Genomic DNA, 17067 nt, shown 5'->3' on the forward strand with positions numbered 1-17067 from the left:
ATTGCAAAGCCATGGGGCTGGGAGCAGGTTGTAGGAGCTCAGTAGACTCAGTGGATACCCACCAAAGCCCTGAGAGAAAGTAGAAGCACTTAGTGTATGTTGATTTATTCCTGAACACATGTGAGACACCCTTGTGACTTCCCAGAGTCACTTGGGGTCTGAAAGGGAAGTAGGAGGCACTTAGCTAGGAATACAATTTACTTGAGTTTAAAAGCTAAGGTAATCTGAAGCTGTTGGGGCTGAGGAAGTGGGGCTCCATAACCCTACCTGCCATATTCTAAGTATTTGTTTACTTGGATAAAAGCTTTCATATGACAATAAGAGCTATTGTAGACCTTCACTAAGGCTCCAGAAGACTTGCCAGTGAACTATTGGTGGATTTAGCGTTCTTTCCTGGAGAATCCCAGGGACAGGGAGCCTGGTGGGCTGCCGTCTATGGGGTCGCACAGAGTTGGACACGACTGAAGCGACTTAGCAGCAGCAGCAGCAGCAGCTTAGTTTTCACCATGGGCCATACACTGGCAATTACACTGCAGAGATATAATAAATGTAAAACATGCAAGTACATTTTTAGATTCTTGTGCTGTGTTCTTGATTTCCTTGTTAATGATGCATCCAACTGACAAAGCGCCAGACACTAAATCTTAATTCTTTCCTGTTTCTACAAAAACTGAGGGTGCCTTCCTATGGGTTCTATCATCACTGGTTGATGGCTATGCATTCTGCAAACCGGATGGGAAAATCCATCTGTATCTTTGTGTTTCTGAATGTCATTAACTAATTTTCAAGTGTTCAGTGAAACCACAGATATATGAGGTCAAGTACTTTTCCCCTTGAGTTTTTGAAAAATGCACATTATAAGAAATATATTGCATGTGTTTCTTATTCACTTACTGCTAAATATTCCAAATCTTGCACTGCAGGAGTTAGACTCGGCCCAAAAAGCTTATTGAACCATTTTTGAAGCTGTTCTACAAAAACAGGAAGTCACAATACACCAAATGTCAAGTAAATTTGAACTTGAGAGGAGTTGGGTTAGGTTCAAAACATTTGAATTCATAAATTTGAGCAGGTTCTAAATCAGGGCATTGATGAGTCCCCTGGTTTCTAATTATTCTTCCTCGTCTATGCTTGTGTGTGCGAGCATGTGTGTTTGTTTATACAGTGCCTACTTTGTATGCACTCTAAAGTGCAGTGATGAGGAGAGATTTCTCTGTTTTGATTACATTAGATTTAGGGAGGCAGGACAAACAATCCTGAGGCTTCAGACTTGCAAATTCAGAATGCATATTTAATTGTCTATGAGCAGAAGATGAGATGGTTGGGTGGCATCACCAATTCAATGGACATGAGTTTGAGCAAGCTCCGGGAGTTGGTGATGGACAGGGAGGCCTGCAATGCTGCATTTCATGGGGTCGCAAAGAGTCGGACATGTGCGACTGAACTGGACGGGGTGGCTCAGTGGTAAAGAATCTGCCTGCAATGCAGGAGCCACAGGGAGAAGCAGATTCGATCCCTGAGTCAGAAAGATCCCCTGAAGAAAGGCATGGCTACCCACGCCAGTTTTCTTGCCTGGAAAATCCCATGGATAGGAGAGCCTGGCTGGCTACAGTCCATGGGGTTGCACTGAGTTGGACACAACTGGAGAGACTTAGCACACACAGACTTATTTATTCATTTATTTAGAATGTGGGCTCTTGACTCCCCCACCAGGAATGTAACCCACATCCCTTGCATCGGAAGGTGAAGTCTTATCCACTGGATTGCCAGGGAAGCCTCTACACAGTCGTAAAAATAGAAATATATTCACTGGGATGATAAATGTTAAATTGAGGACAATGAAGCACCTCTGGTCACCTAATCTATGAGAAAGGAGGCAAGAATATACAAAGGAAAAAAAAACAGCCTCTTCAATAAGTGGTGCTGGGAAAACTGGACAGCTACACATAAAAGAGTTAAATTAGAACACTCCCAAATACTATACACAAAAATAATCTCAAGATGGATTAAAGACCTAAATGTAAGGCTGGATATTGTAAAACTCTTAGAAGAAAACATAGGCAGAATGCTCTCTGACATAAATCACAGCAAGATCTTTTTTGATCCACCTCCTAGAATAATGAAAATAAAAACAAAAATAAACAAATGGGGCCTAATTAAACTTAAAAGCTTTTGCACAGCAAAGGAAACCATAAACAAAATTGAAAAGGCAACCCACAGAATTGGAGAAAATAGTTGCAAATGAAGCAACCAACAGGGATTAATCTCCAAAATATACAAATAGCTCATGCAGCTCAATATCAAAGAAACAATCCAATCAGAAAATGGGCAGAAAATCTAAATAGATATTTATCCAAAGAAAACATACAGATGGCCAAAAAGCACATGAAAATATGCTCAATGTCACTAATTATAAAGAAATGTAAATCAAAACTCTGAAGAGATATCACCTCACACTTGGTCAGAATGACCACCATCAAAAAATCTACAAATAATAAGTGTTGGAGAGGGTGTGGAGAAAAGGGAACTTCCTACACTGTTGGTGGGAATGTAAATTGGTACAACCACTATGGAGAACGGTATGGAGTTCCTTAAAAAACCACCACAATATTTTCAAGTTATTATCCTCCAATTAAAATAAATCAATTAATTAAAAAAAGTAGGTGAATTCTCTGGTGGTCTAGTGCTTAGAACTCTGTGTTTTCACTGCCAAGAGTCTGGGTTCAATCCCTGGTCAGGGAACTAAGATTCCACAAGCCACATAGTGTGTGTCCAAAAAGCAAAACCCAAAATCCTAAAAATAGAGCTACAGTATAATCCTGCAGCCCTACTCCTGAGCATACATTCAGAAAAAAATGGAATTGGAAATGATACATGCACCTGGATGTTCCCTTGCAGCATCATTTACACTAGCCGGAACATGGAAGCAACCTAAATGTTTATTGACAGAGTAATGGATAAAGAAGATGTGGTACGTATACTTAGCCATTTGAAAAAAAGAGAGAAAGAATGCTCTCTGCAGCAACATGGATGGACCTGGAGATTATCATACTGAGTGAAGCCAGACAGAGAAAGACAGATACTTTATGATATTGCTTATATATGGAATCTTAAAAAAATGATACAAATGAACGTATTTATAAGACAGAAATAGAGTCACAGATGTAGAAGGCCAACTTACGGTCACCAGGGGAAAGCAGGAGCAGTGAGGCAGGAATAAGTTGGGAGACTGGGGTTGACATATACGCACTACTATATATAAAATAGATAACTAATAATGACCTGCCATATAGCACAGGGAGCTCTTCTCAATACTCTGAAATGACCTATATGGGAAAAGAATCCAAAAAAGAATGGATATATGTACATTTATAACTGATTCACTTTGCTGTACAGCAGAAACTAACACAGCAATGTAGAAATTGCAGGCAGACTCTTTACCATCTAAGCTACCAGGGAAGCCCGATGTAAATCAACTATTCTCCAAAAAAAACCACTTTTTTAAAAAATGGAGGGGATTTCCCTAGTGGTCTAGTGGTTAAGCCTCCATCCTTCCACTGAAGGGGGCACAATTTGATTCCTGGTCAGGGAACTAATAGTGAAGGACAGGGAAACCTGGCGTGCCCCATTCAGTCCATGAAGTCGAAAAGAATCAGACATGACTCAGCAACTGAACAGCAACAGGGAACTAAGATCCCACATGCCAGGCATACCGCATCAGAAAAAGAAAAAAAATTGAGGACATTGATTGCCTTCGGGAAAGGAGGGAGAAAGATGGGATTATGGAGGATACAAGGTCTTGAATTTTATCCCTAAATTTTTACTTCTTTAGCTGAGTGGTGGTACACAGATCGTTACTTATTATTCTTCAATCGTTTTTATTCTGTATGTTTAAATGGCTCTTTAATTATAAAACAAAACAAAAAAATCCATCAACAAGAGAGCCTTGACAGTTAATTCTATGCCAGGCACAGTGTAAAGCAGTAAGACATACTATCCAGGATAATAGAATGTCCACTGACAGTCATTCAATAAGCACTCAGTTCATTCATAAAATGAATCACTGTAAGATAAGACACAGCCTAGCCCTAATTGTAAGAACTAGAATAACGGGCGTGAACCAAACAGAGAAAAGCCCATGATTCTCAGCAGTCACTGAGAGAGTGGTTGAGGAAAAGGGACAGGTGTGGGGATGGAGATGAGAGCCTGAGGTGCCTTTGAGACCTCCACGCTGAGAAATGTGTAGAGATTCACATACAGGAGGAGATAGAGTTGGGTAGACCAGAGAGATTCAGATTTGAGAATTGTCAGCACGCAGTTGATAATAAAAGCCATGGGAGCAAATAAGACAATAAAGGAAACAGGAAAAGGATAAAAAGAAAGGAGGCTCTGAGGAAAAGTAACAGTTTAAGGATGGAGAACAAACTGGAGAAAAGAGGTTCCAATTCCTTGAAAAATAATACTAAGATGACTGTTGCTGCTGCTGCTGTTAGGTCGCTTCAGTCGTGTCCGACTCTGTACGACTCCACAGACGGCAGCCCACCAGGCTCCCCTGTTCTTGGGATTCTCCAGGCAAGAACACTGGAGTGGGTTGCCATTTCCTTCTCCAATGCATGAAAGTGAAAAATGAAAGTGAAGTCGCTCAGTTGTGTCCAACTCTTAGCAACCTCATGGACTGCAGCCTACCAGGCTCCTCCATCCATGGGATTCTCCAGGCAAGAGTACTGGAGTGGGGTGCCATTGCCTTCTTCAAGGTGACAGTTATCCTAAATGCTGCCAAAGGATATAAACTATGTTAACTTTTACTGTAGTGAATATTAAACAAACACTAAAATAGAACAGCAATATGAACTCTCACTTATCCATTACCTGGGTTCAAAAATTATCAAATTCATGGATAATTTTATTTCTTCCATACCCCAATCTGCTGCATCATACCTTATTATTCTGAATCATTCTCAGAAATCCCTTCATTTCATCCACAAACATTTCTGTATAGCTCACTAAAGATAATGACTCTTTTTTTCTGGACACAACCACAGTGCTATACAGTTCAGTTCAGCCGCTCAGTCGTGTCCGACTCTTTGCAACCCCATGAATCGCAGCACGCCAGGCCTCCCTGTCCATCACCAACTCCTAGATTTCACTAAAACATATGTCCATCAAGTTGGTGATGCCATCCGGCCATCTTATCCTTTGTCGTCCCCTTCTCCTCCTGCCCCCAATCCCTCCCAGCATCAGAGTCTTTTCCAATGAGTCAACTCTTCGAATCAGGTGGCCAAAGTACTGGAGTTTCAGCTTTAGCATCATTCCTTCCAAAGAACACTCAGGGCTGATCTCCTTCAGAATGGACTGGTTGGATCTCCTTGCAGTCCAAGGGACTCTCAAGAGTCTTCTCCAACACCACAGTTCAAAAGCATCAATTCTTCAGCACTCAGCTTTCTTCACAGTCCAACTCTCACATCCATACATGACTACTGGAAAAACCATAGCCTTGACTAGATGGACCTTTGTTGGCAAAATAATGTCTCTGCTTTTGTATATGCTATCTAGGTTGGTCCTAACTTTCCTTCCAAGGAGTAAGCGTCTTTTAATTTCATGGCTGCAATCACCATATGCAGTGATTTTGGAGCCCAGATCATATGTTAAAAAAAATCAACAGTAATCCTTTAATATATCATCAAATATTTAGTAGTTGTTAAAATTGCCAATCATTTCATAAGGGTCATAAATTTCAGTTTTTTTGATTAAGATTTTACATGTTACTATTAGGTGATAACATCTTTCAAAACTGGATCTATCCATCATCTCTCTTTTTTCTTGCAGTTTATAAGTCTGCAATGTAAAAGCCCAATAAAAATAGATCTAGACAATAAAGAGGTCACCCAAGAATTCCCTGCAGCTCCATTTTGGTGGAAAATGCTTGGGTGGGATGTCCAAGCTCATTTTTTTAACTGAAATTGAAACTTAAGTTTGTTCAAACTGTGGTTGCACAGAGAACCATGTTGCATTAAGTTACAAACTTTACCTTCCTTTCACTATCATGAAAAATCCAGAAGTTCTGTGGCATAACTTCCACAACTAGTTATTTCTTCAGAATATTAAGGACCAATCATCAACTACTTCTTTAAGGAACAGAAGAGATTGACTTTAGAATTATTCCTTTTATACTGACAAATTTCCTGAGGATTTGTGTTCCCTAAATGAACCAGCTGCAAGTCAATTTGACTTTAGATGGTTGTCCTCAGTAAAAACTATTAAACTAACAATAAACTCAAAGTCATTTTGAAATGCTTCCTAAACTGGACAGAAATCCAGCCCCACAAAGTAGTCCTTAAAACACATTTGATATTCTTGGGTTTTAAGACAATAATGAAAATTTACTTTAATCATTTTTTTAGTTTTATTTTTTAAAGATGCTTAAACATTTGCTTATTTCAGCAACTTTCTATGGGTCCTTGGAAGTGCTTTACTACACAATTACCATGGGTTCCCACACTGCTTCTGAATTCTGGTTTTTCGTACATGGAGTCAGTATCTTTAAAATTCTTATTGTTTAATATTGAATTTCTACGTAATGCACATTTTTGGTAATAACTTACGAAATTTTTCTTCCTATGGTTCTCAGGGATTTCAATGTCACAGCACACTGAAGCCAGTTTGTCTTCTCATCTATGGCGGCGATTCTCCCAGGAGCAATGGGGTGGTTCCTAGTGCAACTGTTGTTTAGTCACTCAGTCATGTCTGACTCTTTGCAACCTTGTGAACTGCAGCACTCCAGGCTTCCCTGTCCTTCACCATCTACCCAAGGTTGCTCAAACTCATGTCCATTGAGTTGGTGATGCCATCCAGCCAACCCATCCTCTGTTGTCCCCTTCTCCTCCTGCCCTCAGTCTTTCCCAGTATCAGGGTCTTTTCTAATGAGTCGGCTCATCACATCAGGTGGCTAAAGTATTGGAGGCCAAAAGGAATGGTGGCATAGAGGAATCAGCCAGTCAATAGTGCTTTAAATTAAGAGGTAAGAGGAAAAATGTATGGGATAGCAGAGAGCTAGCAATGGTGAGATCTGGAGGTATTAACTAAGCCACCGCTGCTGCTGCTGCTGCTGCTGCTAAGTCATTTCAGTCATGCCTGACTCTGTGTGACCCCATAGACGGCAGCCCACCAGGCTCCTGTGTCCATGGGATTCTCCAGGCAAGAATACTGGAGTGGGTTGCCATTTCCTTCTCCAGTGCATGCATGCAAAGTTTCTTCAGTTGTGTCCGACTCTGTGCAACCCCATGGACAGCAGCCCATCAGGACCCTCTGTCCACGGGATTCTCCAGGCAAGAATACTGGAGTAGGTTGCCATTTCCTTCTCCAACTAAGCCACTGAGACATTCAAAGTGGGACTATCAACTAGAAATGGGTTGTATGACAAAGAGCAGAAAGAGGCAAAGGCAAATTTAGAAAGTGTATCAGGTAATATGGTTTTGGCTGCATGTAACAGACACAAGACACATTCCAGAGCAAGTGGTAACATTCTATTATTCTATTAGATGATTCCAGAGTTGATAGATGCAGTGATCTGATGACATCAAGTCACTTTTATGAGCTTCTATCTACTTTCCCCTCATGGTTGCAAGATGACTGTCACAACTCCAGGCATCACATTCTCACACATTAATGTTCAAAGACAGGAAGAAAGTGAGGGGGGTGAGCTCTATTCCTGCTTCTCTCTCTCTTATTAAAGAAAAAAACAATATTTTCTAGATACTCAACACATTTCCTTTTATATCTCATATATCCAGATTCTCATTGCAAGGGAAGCTGATATTAAAATTCAGCATTTAGTCCCTTTGGTGGCAAAAAGGCTCTGTCAACAAGGAGAAGACCAGCTAAACAAAAACGGGGATCAGGTGAGAAGAAGTTGCTGAGAGCAGGTAGCAGGCCTCCATCTGACAGGATGTGCTGCTACCAATACTTGCTCTTCACTTCCGAGTCTTCTGTGGTCCTCATACTCTGGATTGTTCAAGAGAGCAACAAATTGTATTATTCTAAATTATCATGTAATTGCTTTGAAATGATATTTACATTCTCACAAACTCTAAAGTACCTAGAAGTAGGACTATTTTTATGAGAGATTTGCATGGTATGTATAATTTTTTAAAATGCAAATCCAAGTTGAAGAGATACAGAGATTTGCATATATGCAGAAACATATTATGTTTTTAGATTTTAAGATGAATATTGAAAGGACATCAGTTTATCACAAATAAATTTATAGGCTTAAAATCCATTTTTTAAATCTCAGAGAATTTTTTAAGGAATGGTGACAGAATTCAAAAATTGGTCTAGAAAAATTATTGAAAATATCAAATGTTAGGTAATTTTTTAAACACTTTTAAATCTTAGATTGATGCTACCAGAAACCATTACCTTTTGGGATGATGAACCTTTTCTACAGTTCAGAAATTCCTTATTTTACTAAAGCTTTTCCTTCTCATAAAGTAAAATTAAACTCAATATTGTTTTTGTTTAATGGAAAAAATATAGTATCGTCCCATTTTTAGAAAATTATTTGAGTAGTCAATTATACTGCAGTAAAACTTTTTAAAAATAAACTGCTTGATCTGTCCATTCATTGAACGAGCATGTCAGTACCCACTATATGCCAGACACTGTTCTAATGTGAGCTTAAGAAGTGAACAGAACGCACAGAAATCCCTGCCCCATGTCTCCACCCAGCCAGCTGCCCAGCAGTTCTACATCTACTTCTGTGCACCAGTGGATGTGTTGCAACAGGAGGACTTACTTTGATTTGTTCTTTTCTCTGTTGTATTTCTCTGAATCGCTTCATTTTTTAAATAAGAACTGTCATTTATGTTCTCTAGGAAGCACATGTCATAACAAAGATAAAGATGCCAAAGATTTGTTGCAGGTAATACTTGTGAAAAGTATTACTTGTTGCAGGTAATACTTGTGAAAAGGGCAAAAGGAGCAGGAATAGGCAGGGAAAACCTTCAGACCACAGTGTTGGTCTGGCACCCATGAAAGAAGAGTGGCGGGAGGAAGGGAAATTGGGAGAAAGAGCTTCAGGTTGCAGTGCAGCTCTGAGAAGTTTCACGTCATCTAACAATGCAGTCCAGCACACAGATGGCTCATAGAGCAATCGACCAGCAAAGGCCAGGTCAAGTCCCTCTGCTGTGATCAGTCATTGGCTGGGAGCTGCCTGGGAAGAGGGTGGTTTCAAACATTGTAGCAGATCCTCGGGTGTTGCAACTAGAGAGGGTCAGCTCACTGCACTCCTCACAGATGAAAGGTGATCTCCTTCTTCAAGTGAGGTCCAAGCAGAGCCTCCATGGTTGCCACATTCACTATTATTCTATTTTAAAAAGTCATTTCTTAAAAAAAATTTTTTTTGTAGCCAGCACATAAAGACTAAAGAACAGAAAATAGGTCTCCTTTATTTTCTGCTAAATCAAAGAGCTGTAAAAGAAAATGCCAACTTGATTATGTAACATCTTATAATTTCTGTAACTCCAAAAGAATAATGAACAGAATTCATAGCAAGCAACCAAGCTAGGAAAAATATTTGAGATAAATATGACAGGCAAATTAATAGGCTTTACCTGGAGAGAATGAATAAAAATTGATTTTTAAAAAAGCAAAGACATTTGAACCCCAATAAAGACAACAGGTTAAAGATATAATTAGACGATTTGCCAAAAAAAGGTATAAAACAAATAGAATTGGAATATTTTCAACTAGCATTTAAAAACAAGTAATTTAAAATAATATTTTTTTAACCTAAGAAATTAACAAAGGCTTAAAAATTATATTACTCAATACTTGTAAGAGTATAGTGAAATAAGGTATACATTTCTAGATATGGTATAACTTGGTGATTATTTTGAACCTTTTACTTTCCCTTCAAAGAATATATGCTGAGGAAATAATTTGAAATAGAAAAAAAGTTTTAGACACAAAAATGTTATTCCAGTCAGGATTCTTAATTATGAGAAACTCAACTCAAGCAGCTTAAGCCAAAAAGAGGAAATTACATGTTCATATAAACAAACCATCAAACCATGAAAAGTAGAGTTTAGAGCAGGCCTGGGGGTAGACTTGATGCAGGAACTCCACAGCAAGTCATGCACGGGCTCTCTTTCTCTCTCTCTCTCTCTTTCACACACACACACACACACACACACGCCCCATACCCCCCAGCGTCTGATGTGTGTTGGCCTCATTCTCGCAGCCCTAGGAGAAAAACAAAACAAACACAATGTTATGTTCATTATTAGGTATTGAAAGATTGTTTTTCTCAACAGTAATCAGAGTGTTTAAAAGGAGTTCAGGTACAGTATGATGGAGAACAACACAGCCCTAGATTTGAGGTCACCTCCTTACAGCTTGTGATTCAAAGGGAGTGAGACTCTGCTCTACTCAGCCCAGGTCACAAGTCTATCACTGAGTCAGTTCCTGGCCAGCCTTTCCCTGTTGGAGCTCTCTCAGGAACCCCCTCCGGCCAGCCTGATTTCAGATCCTAACTGTCTCTCACCTGGACTGTATGTTTGCTCCAATAGCTCTCACACTTTCCATAACAACCCCTACCACACCCCCACATACCACATCCACCCCAATTAATCCACCCTGCACACTGTAACCAGGGTTAGCTTCTTTTCTTAAAACACGAATCTGGCTGGGTCATTCTTTTGCATCAACTTTTCACTGTTTCCCACTGCTCTTGGGACGAAGTCTGTATTCTTTGCTCAGCCCGTAAGTCTACAGAGTTTCATTCAACAATCTTCCCTCTCACTGCTCTCCTTGACATACACAGTCCAGGACTACACTCTGCCCTGTCCCCAGAGGAGTCTCTGTTCTTGTACACACTGTTTCACACACCACTGCTTACAACCAGTTCTAGACTGTGACCAGCCCTGAGCAAGTCCAGCCAAGGCTGCCTTGTCTCTGTTCCACACCAGGGGACCTTGGCTTTAGGTCTTGGGGCTTCTCTAACCTCATGAAGTAGGACATCCATGAGAACCTACTATTAACTTAATTGAACAAGGAGGCCACTAAGATGGCATTAAAGCCAAGGTGGCCTACTAAGCAAACCAAAATCTAAGCTTGTAAAAGCCCAAGGTCACAAAATCCAAAACCAATCACGAGCAGCCAACCAGGCTTTAAGCTATAGCCAATTAAGTAATTTCCTTTTTTTTCTTCATCTCCTCTGTAAAGCATCTCTCTACAGTTCCAGCTCCAGCTCCACTCCCAGCAGAGTGCTCCTAACTACCTCTGGTTTGGTACTGCCAGATTCTAATCAATTCTTCCACAGATAAACTCCTAAAAAGTTTTAAATGCCTCAGTTTATCTTTTAATATTGCTCAGTCCTCAGGCAGGCAGTAGCCAAAGGCCCAGAACAATCGAATCCTATGAGGCCATACTTAACCAGGAGAAATTAGAACCAGTAATAAATGCTTTCCCTGTTCATTTCCCCAGAGGACAATTTTAAGACATCTTTAAAGCGCCTCAGAAGGCCACACAGGATGGAGCACAGTCATCCACACCGGTGCCAGACTCAGTGGCCACATACCTGTGGTGGCTGCTGCTTCTCTGTTTCCCTTCTCCTGGGATCACATACCTAAATAATCTACCTGAACTCAAACCTTTCCCTCAGGATCTGGTTTGGGAGAACTCAGGCTAGGACACTAAGCTATATCCAAGCCAACAACTTTCTGAAAAGTCATAATCTGACCAAATCAGGAGAAAAGATCCAAAGCCTGAGAAAAGAAGAAAGACAATTAAATGAGGAAACAACTTTCTTATTCCAATATCTAATTCTAACTCAAATAGAACTGTGCTGTGTGTGCTTAGTCACTCAGTTGTGTCCAACTCTTTGCAACCCCACGGACTGCAGCCCACCAGGCTATTCTGTTCATAGGGATTCTGCAGGAAAGAATACTGGAGTGGGATGCCATGCCCTCCTCCAGGGGATCTTCCCAACCCAAGGATTGAACTGGGAACCAAATAAGCCCAACCTCAGAGCAGTCTGGCATTCAGTGCAATAGTCCAGCAACCAAACTAATGTAAATATTAATAAAATCATCAATATCATCCCTCTCAGAAAGCATCAAGTATAGGGAGGTGTATTTTTAATACATGTATTTTTAAAACCGCCTTCTCTCTCACCTCTACCACCTTCAGTGTCCTCTACATGGGAAAGAACTGCCCATCAAGTCCATATTCTGTCTTCTTGCCTTCAACCATCAATTACAAAACTCCTTATAGAAAGTCAAGGTCCTCATAGTTTTAGATTTTCTTCTCTTTTCTTTCCACCCTTTTATCTTCTCTAATTTTTTTCTCCTCTGAGTAATTTTGGCCTTTTCTATGAAAATACCCCAACCCATCTCTTCTATGTTCTGTTTTCTACTATTGTCCCCATTCTGCATCACAGAGCCCAGAAACCAGCCTAGCAAAGACAGAATCCTCCTCAACTCTCAGAGAAAGGTAGAGGTGGGAGTTGCTAGACTCAGAATTCTTTTTAGTGGGTAAAAAAGGCTGTGAACACTCCACTTAAAGACATTTATTCCTAGTCACACAATACTTATCTAAACACAAAGGCAAATGATCTCAAGGTTTCTCATTCATCTATAAGGAAAAGAAGAAAAGATGTAAACAACATTTAAAGACTGACATTAACCCAAGAATTTTCATAGTACATGTGCTATCTACCTCTACTTTTGAAGTATGTATTATACAATATTTTTTATATTTGTTTAATCCTTAACAAATCCTGTGACTGAGAAATTGTCTGGTGGTTTAGATATTCCCAGAATTTCTGGATGTAGTGACTATCTTCTGCAGCAATATTCTAAGTGTATTCAGTGGGAGTGAGGGGAAATTATAGAGGATGACCTGGATCACAGTGCTATGAACACTGGAAATCAGATTAAATCACATGTTGTTTGGTGATCCTGGACTCAGGGTCACGGAGCTCATAGCATCGAGGAGATATGATTGTTGAACACTTTCAATTCATCTGCAGAGCTTAACCTGCCATGCAGATGAACTGGGTGTGTTCCCAGATTAGGGTGTAAAACCATGCAGGAGAGAAATTGCCAGAGTCTGTATCCATATCTCTGCCTTTCCCAAGGTTCTTTCTTTGGATAGGTTAATATCCTTGTGTGGGGTAGGGGTGGTCAGGCTTGGGCGTCATTTCCACAAAGTGCCTCAAGTAAAGGAGGTATCTTGTTGAACCAAAAGATACAGTAATGAGGTTGAAGAAAGACAGCATCATTTGCCTTTATGCTTGAACCCCAATCCAGTCCACACTGCCTGAGTACAATGAAAGGATAATTTAATAAACCCTATAATTATTTAGGGCAGCATAATTATATTGTATTATGCGTTGTATGTGTTAAAGTAATTGTCTCAATGTAAACATTCAAAATACCACAGTTCTTCCAAGTCATTTTGCATTTCTTCATTTATTTTAATAAGTGGGAATAACATAGGCCTCATAGGCCTCTGAAATTCTGAGCAATCCTGGGTCAAGTAGCTCTTGTCTGAACATTATACCTCTGGAGATAGACTTTGCAGCTCTCTACACCATTAACTTGGAGAAGGCAATGGCAAGCCACTCCAGTACTCTTGCCTAGAAAATCCCATGGATGGAGGAGCCTGGTAGGCTGCAGTCCATGGGGTCACTACGAGTCGGATACGACTGAGCGACTTCACTTTCACTTTTCACTTTCACACAATGGAGAAGGAAATGGCAACCCACTCCAGTGTTCTTGCCTGGAGAATCCCAGGGACGGGGGAGCCTGGTGGGCTGCTGTCTATGGGGTCGCACAGAGTCGGACACGACTGAAGCGACTTAGCAGCAGCAGCAGCATGCCATTAACTAGTTAACAAGTTGTTAACTATGTTAACAACTAAGTCATGTTAACTACTTAACAAATGAGAGAAAATCAAACAACTGCTGCCTGACTGTTTACTGTGTGTAAGGCACTGGACACAAGTGAAAAAATAGGACGTAGTTCTTAACCTCAAGTTTATATGCCAGAGAGGCAGAAGGACACCAATCATGGAATCACATCATTAACCTAAAATTATACTCTTGTGGGAGTTCTCTGGTGGCATAATGGTTAGGATTCCAGGCTCTCATTGCCATGGCCTGGGTTCAATCCCTGGTGGGGGAACTGAGATCCTGCAAGCCATATAGCACAACCAAAAAAAAATTACACTTATGATAAGTTGCAGTAGGGGAATTTGACCTTCTTTGTGGGAATCAGAAAAGTATTTGTGAGGAAAGGACAGAGGTTAAACAGATTTCTGAGAAGGAACAGAAATAAAGTGGGGGGAAAGTGGCAGGGGCAGGGAAGAGAGTCCCAAGCAGGGGGAAGAGGGTGTTCAAAGGACATGTGGTGAGAGGGAACAGCACAGATTTGAGGCTTTGAAAGATGGCCTGAGCCTCCAAGACACAGAGAGCCAGAGATAATGGGGCCCAGATGAGGCTAGTTGAAGGCGATCACTTTGAATCTCCAGGCTTTTTTTTTTTTTCTTCTTTTCAGGGAAATCATCTCACTGCTACTCACACACGCCACATTCATGCCCCCACCCCACTGCATATCCAAAATCCAGTCATCTTCAGAGCTCAACTTGAGCCTGAGCTCTCTAGAATAAACCACACCAATCTGCCACACTGACTGCCCTTAAAGCATAGCTTTCTTATTGTGCTTCAGATTTGAACCCCACTCCAGTACTCTTGCCTGGAAAATCCCACGGGCGGAGGAGCCTGGTGGGCCGCAGTCCATGGGGTCGCTAATAGTCAGACATGACTGAGCGACTTCACTTTCACTTTTCACTTTCATGCATTGGAGAAGGAAATGGAAACCAGTTCCATTTGAATTGGAAACCCACTCCAGTACTCTTGCCTGGAGAATCCCAGGGAAGGGGGAGCCTGGTGGGCCGCCATCTATGGGGTCGCACAGAGTCGGACACGACTGAAGCGACTTAGCAGCAGCAGCAGCAGCAAAACTGAGAGGGAGCAAACCCGTAACTGCATAAAGTGTTGTCCAAAGAAATAGCATTCAAGCAATAATATTAAAACAAGTTTAGAGAAGTAGACAAAAAGAGGGAAACATGCCCACCCAGAAATTTTTAAAAATTTTCCCAGATTGGGGGAATTTTCACTTATTCAGAGCAACAGCTTTGAGTTATTAGGGGACTTTTCACATATAAATATTGCAGTGCATGCCAGGGGATGTGGTGTAAAAATGAATTATGAAGAAGCTAAAGTAGAGCGAATCCACAGAGCCAAAATTTGGCTCTTTTAGAAGACTTTTTTAAAAAATCGACAAAACTTGGGAAGCTGGTAAAGAAATCAAATGAGAAAGCATAAATAGACAGTATCAGGAGTAACAAGGGAACATTATTATAAATACGAAGATTTTTGAAAATAAGAGACTATTGACAACACCTTGTTGGCAATAAACTGAAAACAGATTAGGGGAACAACTGACTAGAAAAATGTATCTCATCAAAATTAATTCAATAAGAAAATAAGTAAATTAGGGAATATATAACTGGAATTAGGCAGAGATGGTAGACTTAATCTCAAATAATTCAGGGCTGTGTATGTGTGCTAAGTCACTTCAGTCGTGTCTGACTCTTTGCGACCCCAAAGACGTAGCCTGCCTGACTCCTCTGTCCTTGGGATTCTCCAGGCAACAATACTGGAGTGGGTTGCCATGCTCTCCTCCAGAGGATCTTCCCTACCCGATGATCAAACCCGAACCTTCTGCATCTCCTGCACGGCAGGCAGATTCTTTACCGCTAAACCACCAGGGAAGCCCCAATTCAGTGCCAGTTGATAGCAAATGACAGAAAAGGCATTCAGGAATACCCCTAGCAGCAAAGTCTTCCCTGGTGGCCCAGCTGGTAAAGAATCTGCCTGCAATGTGGGAGACCTAGGTTCGATCCCTGGGTTGGGAAGATCCCCTGGAGAAGGGGAAAGCTACCCACTCCAGTATTCTGGTCTGGAGAATTCCATGGACTGTATAGTCCTTAGGGTTGCAAACAGTTGGACATGACTGAGCAACTTTCACTTTTCTTTCCTAACAGCAAAATGGGTCTTTCCCCCTCTGATTCTACCAATTGTTCATCTGTAATATATAAACAGAATGTTTTAACAACTGAGATTATCAGACTGAGGGAGAATTTCTTCTTACACTAATATCTTGGCTTGCAAGTTTTCCTGAAATTGCCACCAGTAACACTACCGTTAAGGGCCTCTATTTTAAGCAGATGTATGCATTGTAACCACCTAAAGTATTATGCCATCAGTTCTGAGCCTTTTTAATCTGAGGACATGTTTGAATACCATTGGCACACTTGAAAGGCCTTCAGACGATACTAAACTCTAGTTAGCAAGAACTACAATTTACTTGTACTACAGTGGAACAGTGTCACTGTGACTGTCAAAGCAGCAATTCTGTTTGTCACCTTCAGCACTCCACTACTATTTGAGAAGACCATTTTACTACCTGACCAGGCTCTACTGCGCATTGTTAAGGCAATGACTTTATATCTCACATCCAAGCAAATTCTCTGCCATTGTACATCATGTCACACAGCCCCCTCAGCCTATTCCAGCTGACAGACCTCATATAACAAACTACATATCTACTGAATCCCAGGAAGAATTAACTGGTATGTGTTCATCAAAATTTAACAACACTCCCCACCCTCTTGTGACAGGTTCACTGTACACCTTGTACACTAGCTGAGAGCTGCCAAGAGCTAATAGCAATCCAACATACACAGGTGATTCATTTTCCAAAGTGCAGAATATCTTTTTTTTTTAGAGTAAGGGTTTTATGGAAATTTCTCCCAGCAACTTTGCAGAGAGGTCCCTCTACCTCATCTCCCTCTGTGGAGCCCGGAGCCATGGGGAGACAAAACAAAGGTCCAGCCAACACAACCTTTACTGGGGTTAAATAGATGATTGTAGACAGAATTTTTTTCATTTTAATACATATTAGGAATAAATGTAAATACCAACTCAAACCTGGGTTTTCA

The 17067-nt window shown here is 40.8% G+C and overlaps 1 long non-coding RNA gene across 1 annotated transcript in view; it reads right to left on the reverse strand.

Annotated features, from left to right (window-relative positions):
• Positions 1-9823: 9823 nt before the first annotated feature.
• Positions 9824-17067, reverse strand: part of LOC104971273 (uncharacterized) — a 32495-nt gene continuing 25251 nt past the window's right edge. The window contains exon 4 of the long non-coding RNA XR_001494297.3: positions 9824-10242. This is a non-coding gene — a long non-coding RNA (uncharacterized lncRNA). The remainder of the gene's footprint in view (positions 10243-17067) is intronic.

The sequence above is a fragment of the Bos taurus genome, chromosome 2 (genome assembly GCF_002263795.3).
Source record: "Bos taurus isolate L1 Dominette 01449 registration number 42190680 breed Hereford chromosome 2, ARS-UCD2.0, whole genome shotgun sequence".
NCBI lineage: Eukaryota > Metazoa > Chordata > Mammalia > Artiodactyla > Bovidae > Bos > Bos taurus.